Raw genomic sequence first — 10,121 nt, 5'->3', positions numbered from 1 at the left:
TCTGTTTTTAAAAGCAAAACTGAAATAACTTTAACTGAAGAAAAGCAAATCATGCACATTTCCTGTAATGTCCTTTGTATGTTTTGTAATAATCTTCTTCCCTTCATCTCATCCAGTAATTTTGATCCCTTTATGTTTCTTCTCTGGATGTTTACAAACAAGTTCCTTAACATGAAACACTGAAGGTTATATTTCTCTCTTTTCTAGAATAAATTTTCTCCCTATAAAATTGAAAATTGACCAGAAATTACCACCAAATTAACTTACAAATTAAGTTATTTGTGATTCAGCATTTCTCATTTAATATGACGCACATAATTTCTCTTCTTAATATGATTTCCTTACTATTTCTTTTAGGAGTGTTGTTTTTCAGCAACTTAAAAAGTAGGATTGCCTATGTCTTCATCTAGTTTTCTTTGGTTATTCCAGCTTTATTTATGCTTGTTTATCTTCTTTACATTTTCTTAGTCTTGGTAGTTAGTTGCCTGAAAACATAACTTATGTTCTATTTAGCCCAATATTTGCAGATCTTACTTAAACCTGCTCCATTCTATCCTAAGCTGTTATTTTTCCCAAAAGGAATACAAGACAAAGATTTGCAAAAATCTGGAGTTTAAAACATAGAGAATTAGCTTACTGTTCATAAATGCACAAAAAAAAAAAAAGAAAATTAGTGACCATGCAATAGCTATCATAGAAATGCTGAAATTTTACTTTGAACTTGAATTGAATGCCCGTGTGTGACTGAACGACTTGCTTTCTCTTCTTGTAAAATCTCTCATTTGTCTAAACTATTGACTTTTCATCTGTAGATGATCTCCATGAAGCTCCAAAAACTGCCCCTGTAGAAAGACCACAGGCATTAGGTGTCGTTTCTCCCCAACTGAAAAGCTTCCAGCAATGAGGCTTTTCCTTTTGTTCTTCAGACACTTTTTCTTATCCTCTATTCTATTGTACCTTCTGTTTCTTTGATTGAAATCCCTTGCCAAATGCTTTTGAAAATCTAAATATATCTTCTAAATTTTCCTTTTATCTTGGTAGCAATACATTCAAAGGACACTTGCAGGTAAGATGAATGTCCAAACAAGTATGCAGTAACACTTCAGTGGAATTTAGAAAAATGTACATGTTACTGTGGTAGCTTTACAGATTTATTTATACTTTTTATACTGCTGTATTTTCAAATGAAGTATAGAATAGTAGAATGGCTTAGGTTGGAAGGCACATAAAAGCTCTTCCAGCTCCAATCCGGGCTGCCCCCCACCAGCTCAGGCTGCCCAGGGCCATATCCAACCTGGCCTTGAGTGCCTCCAGGGATGGGGCACCACAACTTCTCTGTTATGGTGTGTGCCAAGGCCTCACCACTCTCCAAGTAAATAATTTTTTCTGAGTATCTAAATTAAATCTCCCCTCTTTTAATTTAAAACCATTCTTCCTTGTCCTGTCACTGTCAAACAGTGTAAAAAGTTGGTTTCCTTCCTGCTTATAAGATTCTTTAAAGTCTTGGAAGGCCACAGTGATGTTTTCCTGGAGGATTCTCTTCTATAGGCTGATCATTACTCTCACTGGAGTTAGTTTGCTCAAAATTTCTCTCAAACTCTATAGAATCTTTCAAGGATTTTGGATAATTTTTGCATGTAAGTTGCCTAGCAAAAAATAATAAATGAATTCCTGACATTTTGTGATAGCACAACGCAGTGAAAAGATGCATAATATGTATTTTTCAAGTGAAGAACAGAGAGAGAGAAAGAATAGCACATCACTGAACTGATACTAACTTTTTGCAGGTTGAGGAAGAATAAGTGTTTTCATAATTTTGAGAATTTGCATTTGTTTTCATGCATAAGCTTACCAATTATGGAGTTTATTAAAATTTCATATAGAAAATATTCATCTGCAAGTAGCTGAAAGCTGTTATGGAATTATTACATACGGCTTGTCCTTTTCTCCCTTCAGCACTTACTTCTGTGCACAGAATACAAGTCAAGATAGACGCTTTGACTGAACCACTTTATGAGCTTAGGTGCAGTGATTCAGTTTCATTTATGAATTCAATACAGCTGTTTATTCCATCAGGAAGGTCCCAACACAATTCTATGCTGAATGACCACCTTTATAAAACTTATAATTCCTTGTGTTAAGAATATTATGCATTATAATTTGTTCATAAAGCATACTTCATACGTGTTGGAAATGTATGTTAAGTAGCTTTTAAAGAAATACAAGGTGAGATGTAATTTGGATCATGAAATAGTGTTTTCTGTAATAATTTGTTACACAGACTGCTCGTATTAGAATTGACTGACTTGCTATTCCCCTATTTTAAATATTCTTTAATTTTCTTTAAGAAATATAAATTTGCATTCTGCTCATCTTTCAGTCTTCTGAAGAGTCTGGTTAATACCAATCCTCAGAATTTTTGAAAATTAAAATATTAAGGGTCACTTCACTCTCCCTAAGTTTCTTAAAACCAGAAAATATGGATTTTTCAGGTGTTAAGTGATGTCCATTGATACTCTCCTGAATTATTAACAAATGGTAAAAATGACCTGTATGCAGCCTGTATAGTTGCCCCTATGTAGATGCTGGGGGATCTCTTATGCTGTGACGTGAATGTGCCCAGGATTCATTATCTTACAAATGGAATAAATGTCCACAGGTGAGGTGATTTTTTTTCTCTACAGACTCATCAGGGTAGTCAGAAGTCATTTAGAAAGGGGCTTTGCAGCTCATTTCTGTAGTTTCTTTGTGTCCCTGCATCACGGGGCATACTGAATCTGAACATCACCTTAAAATGTCAGGTGCTAGCCTTTTGAGCAGTCATCCAGTGAGTCTTTACCGTTTAACGACAGCCTAAATTTAAGCATCTTTTTCACAGAGACCTTGTTTGTTAGGACCACGGGAGGCAGGAGAGCCCATGGAACAAATGTGAGTATTTTATTATTAACTTTCCTGCCTTCTGACAAACACAGAAAAAACTGTGATAAGAGGAACAAATAGTCTGTGCTATTTGTTTTTTTGACTTTGCATCATACAAAATAGAAGTTTGCCCCAGAAAAAAAGTCACATTTCATTTTATGGAGGAGGTCTACATGCTTGAAAGTCCATTTACAGTTAGTGAGGAACTAGGAAAGGTCGAACTTTGCACTTCTTGAGTTACACTGTAAAGAATCAAACACAGGTGATTCTTAAATGGACTAACCAAAGCAGGAGAAGTGCCGGTGGCAATAGCACTGGAAGCTTCCTTTCCTTAAGGAAAAAGAGAACGAACACAAAAGAGTGTAAACTGCTTTTGATTCATGACCTGCCATTTCTGTGCCTGGATATCTGTAGGAAAATTACAAGAGCTGAATTCAAGAAGCAGGCTTTAAAAGGATGTATTTCAGCAGAGACCTCCATCCCAGAAGAAAACTAGATCAAATAAATTACAAACAAGTTCTCTCATCTTTTTGGACCACATGGAGCATTCCAATTTCCCTCCCTGTCATTTCCTCCTTACGTTAGCTCCATGTTTGCGTTTATTTCATACAGCAACACTTGCTCAAGGAAAGGTTTGTTACATAGCAAAAGCTGATGTGAGGAGATACCATGTACTGAATCTTAGGATCATTGAATCATTAAGGTTTACAAAGATCTCCCAGATCATACACTCTAACTGTTAACAACCAATGTTGCCCACATCTTGCCACTACAAGAATAGGTTTCTCAAGGCAGGTGTTGTTATCAGTATTTTTAAAAGGGTCCTTGTTTTACAAAACTTGGCCAAAATGCAGTTAAGATGTATGTATTAAATTATTTTGTGTTTTCCTTTCTGACTGATAATTAATAACATGGGAAACTTCCAGGTTCTAAAACAGTCTTTAAATAAGTAAGGAATCAAAGACTTTTTGCTGAGAGATCTGCATTTGTGTGCACGCTGAAACACAAGCTTTCCCATTGTCATTTGTCAGCCAGAGGCATGGAATAGGTAACACGGTGAAAAAATCTGTTCTGCTAAATACTACACAGGCAAGGCTCAAAAACGAGAATAAGAGCAGCCTAAGGCGTGGAAAGACAGATACAAAAATGTTTGTGCACCATAAATGGCAGTTGATTGTACAGGAAGGATCAACACATTGAATGTTAAGCTGATTTGGCTAGGTTATAATGAATAAACAACAGTATTGCCTAGCGTTACAATGGGTGCCAACTTCCCTGGAACAATCTTCAAGTCTATCAGCTGGAAGTATATATGCTTTCCACTGTTGTTATATGCCTGTTTTCATGTAGCTCTCTCTTTGATTCACATTTACTAGATGCCAAAATGCAAATGTATGTTTTCTGGTGGCTTGAATAATATCTAACATCTTTCTCTCAGGCATGCAGAAGTTAGTGTGTCTGTTAGAAGTCATACTCATAAGACCTTCAGGCTGCTTTTTTTTTTTTTAATTGTTAATATTCTGAACAAATTTTACTGCATCTCACTTAACAGTGAGATACAGTTCTTTGTGTATATAGATGCTAACTATATATTTTAATATTTTCACTTTGAAAATAGTGCAGCAGTTCAGGGAAAGATGATGGTCTATTTGACTGCCTTTGATGCTGACTGTGAAATACCAGGTTCAGGAGCATGTGTTTGGTATATACACTGCAGTTAGAAAGCTCTTTGGAAAGGACATTTAGAAGATGAACCATGAATATTTCCAGTCATCTTATAGCTTGTGAATGATAATGAAGCTCACCTTCCCCGTTGGTAATTTCATTACAGTGATCAGATCAACTCAGAATTGATGCTTCTTAGATTTGGCAATTGCATCTTACACTGTGATACTGCAGGTCATTCATGTGACAAGAGGACTAATCACATTGCTCCTGTGAAGGTTTGTTCATATCTATGTTGTTTTTTTTTTTTCATTAGAATAGCTCCTAAGCCATTTTTCAGACAGCTCGCAGTACTTTGCTACAGGTTATTATTCTAAACAAGAAAGCAACTTCTCTTGAATTACATTGTTCTCTCATTCCCTCAAGCATCAAAAAGACAGAACCATTTTTATTCCAGATGAAAATTCCACCCCCATGTATATCATCAAACATTAAAGAAAATACGGAACTAAATAAATGGTTTTGCTTTGGACAGAGATCAGGCCTCTAGCACTTCAGATTTTATTTCCAAAAGAAAAAAATCAGAATGATAATGTACACACAATTGTGAAAATAACACTGTGCTGTTATGGCTCTCATAATTCAACCTGCCTGATGTTTCTGTGTTGTGCTAAAAGAAATAGAATGTCATAAAGCATTAAATAAAACCTCATGCTAATAGAAGTCTAAATTATAAGAAACGATGTGAGTAATACATGCAGTTAATCTGACAGGGATAAAAACGTATTGGTACTGTCAGTCTTCATGCTCCAGGATGTACACTGATCATTCAAAAAGGTCAGAAAAAAATCATCCCCTCACAGCCCATTCTTCCTCCTTTCACTTCAAGTTTGTTGAATGTGAGCATATTGATTGTTTGCATCCTGGTTTATTTGCTTTTTCTCATTGTTGAATCCTGCTAGAGATTAAATGAAATATTGGTTTAACTTGATAAAATAATTCCTGGCCATGTTTGCAGCAAGCAGTAGTGAGTAATTTTGTGGCTACCTGTGAGCTGATTAGCATTGTATTTGTTTTCTGAACTCCAGCAAAAGTGGTATGTTAGATCTCAGTCTTTGGAAACTGTAACCTGTCTTTAAGCTAAGTGCTATCATCAGGATAAAGGGTTGTCAGCCAATAAACTGATAACTGAAAACTTATTTTTTCCACTTTTTTTACCAAACGGCTAGCAGAATGTTGCAAAAGCAAATGGTGCCTTGGAGATAGAGACCACTTTATGGAAGTCAGAATTAGAAACCAAGGTGCTTGAACATAGAGCTATGTTCCCCAGAAATGCCAGCTGAACAATGCACCTTGTAATTGCTATATGAAAGCAGTAATTCATAGGACAATTTAATGGCATCTTTGTGCTGTTGAGTGGACAGCAATCCCTCTCCATAGTCCTACAAATCCATGGCACAAGCACAGTCCAGAAGGGTACACAGAATGTCTCTTCCAAGCTCCGGATACATACTGTATGATGTACACTCGCATCTGAAATATCACATAAAAAACTCAGGACCTTTTGCAAAAAGAACATCGTCTTCAGCATTGACATAGAAGACAACATCCCAGGGAATGATTTCAGACCAGAAGGGATTCAGCATACATGTTGTTGAGCTAAAAAATGTCTCCAACCTATCTGTTTTCTATTGAATTTTGCAGGTATCTCTTTCCAGTCTAGAGGAAAATACTGTTCTGTGAACCATAGTGTTCTGTGTTGTTACAATTGAAGTGAAAGACAGCAGACCATTCTGTGTGAGGAATTTCTATAAATTATCAAAACTTATATGGGAAGAAATCATTTCAAAACCAATCACGGAGGTAATCCTAAATCTTCTGCAGTACTGTGCTACCATTTGAGGAATGAAAGCAGCTGTGTATAAATAGCACAAAAGGACAAGAGGGAATGGCTTCAAGTAGTGCCAGGGGAGATTCAGGTTGGATATTCAGAAAAAGAGTTGTCAGGCACTGGAACAGCCTGCCTGAGGAGGTGGTGGAGTCACTGGAGGTGTTCAGGAAATGTGTAGGTATGGCGCTTAGGGTCATGGTTTAGCAGACAGTATTGGTGATGGGTGAACAGTTGAGCTACATGATCTTAGAGGTCTTTTCCGACCTTTATGATTTTAAATATGAATTTAAGTTTCTTTTAAATTATGATACAAGACCTTGATGTAGTAGGATAAGTACTGTGAATGGTCTTCAGCATGGATGGGCTTTAAATGTCTTGAAGACAGTAATATGCTTAACAGGGTGACTGAGCACTCTAAATCTCTGGCTTAGGATATCATTTGCCTTAATTACTTTTGGATCAGCTGTCTTAAAGCCCTGGATTGTTCTTGAAAACATTGTGTTGGTGATGCAGTGAAAGTCAACCTATAAACCTGCTAGATAACTTCAATTAATACTTCCTTTCAGTCAATTATATTAACACAATCAACTTACAATAATATTAAAATCTCTAAATAGCAACTTTATATTTCCTTCTTTTTCTTTCTGTCTTCAGAGGAAATTAAAAAAAAAAAAAAATAGAAAAAAAAAAATCCCACTCATAAAATATATAGGAGGTGAAGACATCTGTTATATATTTGCTTTTAGAAATAAAATGCTTTGATAGCCAAAGGCTGATTTTTGAAATTATAAAGAAATACAGGAAAAGTCACTTCCTGAAAACAGTGTGAATTGAACACTCTAGAATCAAAAAGATTAAATCATAAAAGGAAGATAAATTAAAAAAAAAAAAAAAAGGCTTAGGAGGTATTAGATATTTAATATGAATTTGTTGCAGTGTTTCACTGCAGCAAAGAATGAGCCTTTTAGAATACAAAGGGTTATATACACATATTAAAAAAATCTTAATGCTATACGTAATTGAAGAAAAGAAATCTCTGCCAATCTGTGAGATATCTGGTGGAGAAAGAGAAGGAGTTTCATATTAAGGAGCAGTTTTCATAATTGCAGTATGGATAGATAGCAGGCTTGCATTAAGAATTAGCAGCCAATTTAAGAGGAGAATTTTTGTGAAGAATGGATTGAAAGTAGAATAATTTCTTTCCATTAAACTAACTGTCTGTAAAGTTTTGAGTGTTTATAACTCACAACTGTTTCTCATAAGGGACAGAAATCTGATGCTGAGCAAATCCCGAAAGTGTGTGTCATTAATCAGAGCTTGAAACTAATCCATTTTGGGGTCTTTTTACAGGAAGCTGTTTAGGCAGCAGTTCTTATCAAGATGAACTGTAACTGTTGCTTTTACTTACATTGTATTCCATGCCCTGCAAATAAGGTCCTCACTATATGCAAATACTGTCATTTTTGGGAGGCAGAACGTGTGGCAGGACCGTTATATAAGTTCATATTATCTAGCCTGAGTTTACAGATCTTGCCAAGTTGTGTTGCAAATGAAACTGACTTATTGCTGTCTTTTCTTTGTAACACAGGGTCTGTGCTGCTGAAGTGTTCACAAAAGCTGAGTCCATACACACTACTTCTCACTGCTTTCATTTTGTGAGAACATATTCTCATGTTACACTGAAATATTTATTTTACTGACTAAGAATTAACCATAATATGAGTTGTCCTCTTCCATATCATTTGACTCTAATCTGTGTTTGATTAATGTCTACGTAACATTCTGACTTTCCTATAAATTGAGTGGTTATAAACTCCCTACAAGTGATAATGCTTTTTTTTTTTTTCTCGAGTTACTATGATACTTATTTTGAAACATTACCTTTTCAAAATTACTGCATAATTATCTTCAGACATACTACTTGCTATTATGGTTATTTTATTCTGATTTCTTGTACTTCTTTTTGTTTGCCTTCACTGACAAACTTTGAGTTCAAATGCCTTATCATTTCAGGGCTAACCAAAAGTTTAAGGACACTACTGAGGATATAGCCTAAATGCCTCTAGAACATTGGCATGCAAGGTGAGGAGTAAGGACATCAGCCATCTCACTAGGAAGCCTGAAAGGTGACAGCTTCTTTTAGTGCCACCATCCTCACTGTCACCTTTTGTTCTTTTGTAGGCACTGTGGCAGCATCAGGCATTTCTTTTCTTGCATGCTGGAGGAGAGGGTGAAGCAGCATCTTGAGGAGTCCAGCAGCTTGTCTGGAGCTGTGTCTCACTGTCTGCAAGAGTAAAGAATCCTTTTAGTGACCTCCCCTGTTCTAAAACATCAGTGGTCCCACACTGTTACCTCTGGCTTTCCTCCGCCACAGTCAGTGACGAGAATGCAGCACTCCCATGGAGCCAGCTGTATTTTCAACCATCATATGCTCCCCCTGGCAGAAATGCCCTTGGGGCTTCCTCAGGCTGTGCTAAAGGGAGCAAATCCCTCCTCAGCAGTCTTGGCTGAGTGACAGGCTGGTCTCTGCAGTAATTCAAGGAACATTCTTGCTGGAAAGCATACAGCTTTTTCTCTAGAACAGTGTGGGTTTTTTTTTAGCCATAGCTGTAGAAACTGACTGTGCAGATTGATGTGGATACATGTGGAGGTACCAGGCACCTACAGATATGATAAAGCGTATATAGTTTAAATGCTATCTCTTTTTGGCAGAGCTAGGAAAGGGAGAGAGTTTTATAAGCTGCAAGAGACAGGGCAAGTACATATTCTCCTGAAGTCTCCTGTCCCAGGCACCCCATTCCTTCCCAAATGAAGTCTGGAACCAGACAGGAGAGGAAAGCAGTCACAGTGCTCTGCATGCTCCTTGCTCAGTAGCTGTAGTTGTTATGAGGCAGACTTTAAAAAGCTGCCTGATGGTCTGCAGCGTAAAAAGTCCAAGTTCTCAATCTCTGAAATTCATAATTGAACTAATTCCTATAGAGAAAGAGTTGAGTTTGATTTGCTGTTTGAAATATTTGACTTGGAGATCAAAGCAAGTTTGGAGAGGATGGGTAGAACTGACATTGCAATTAACCTGACTTTCTTTCAGCTCACCGTGTTTCCAACTTGAATGTGTTAATCAAGTTCTAACTACCTATATCTCAAATATTTGAGGTTTGTCTTCCAGTGTTTTCGTTGGATCCTTCTGAAAAGTCTGAGTACTTAGGCAGTTTGATACAAGGAATGCCTGAGCTACAGTGCCATTCTTGTAAGCATACTTATACATTTTTAAAGGAAACAAGAGCCTGGTCTACAGGCTGTTCTGATCAATATTGGTGTGCAGAAAATTACTGTAAATGTTTTCATGGTTAAGCTAAGGCAACAATGTTCTTGCAAATCATTTAAAATGTGCTTACAGCTTAAATAAGGACATCTAGTCTGTTGCCTTATTGCTTATTGCATTGAACTGCTCCTGTTTAAGGACCCAGTCCAAATCCTACTGAAGTGCAAAGGGATCCTGTGTTTGGATTTGCCTGGGTTTTGTAGAAACAAGATTCTTTGGACCCTGCTGTAACATTTCTCTATGGAACAGAATTTTTTCAGAGGCTGAAGCTATGGGTGTGTTATCACATGGAGGAAGATGTCAGGGTATTCTCCTTTCCCTCCC

At 36.7% G+C, this 10,121-nt stretch overlaps 1 protein-coding gene and 1 long non-coding RNA gene across 2 annotated transcripts in view; one reads left to right on the top strand and one right to left on the bottom strand.

Annotated features, from left to right (window-relative positions):
* The window catches only part of LOC128091853 (uncharacterized), a 265,583-nt gene that overhangs the window by 68,801 nt on the left and 186,661 nt on the right, over positions 1 to 10,121 (bottom strand). The window lies entirely within an intron of this gene.
* On the top strand, positions 2,441 to 6,377 carry LOC128091954 (uncharacterized). Its single transcript, XR_008211555.1, has 3 exons — positions 2,441 to 2,928; positions 4,751 to 4,862; positions 6,289 to 6,377. It is a non-coding gene; the product is annotated as an uncharacterized LOC128091954 (long non-coding RNA).

Source organism: Tympanuchus pallidicinctus, unplaced genomic scaffold (assembly GCF_026119805.1).
Source record: "Tympanuchus pallidicinctus isolate F22 unplaced genomic scaffold, pur_lepc_1.0 scaffold10, whole genome shotgun sequence".
NCBI classification, from domain to species: domain Eukaryota; kingdom Metazoa; phylum Chordata; class Aves; order Galliformes; family Phasianidae; genus Tympanuchus; species Tympanuchus pallidicinctus.
This window is presented reverse-complemented; position numbering and strand designations above follow the sequence as displayed.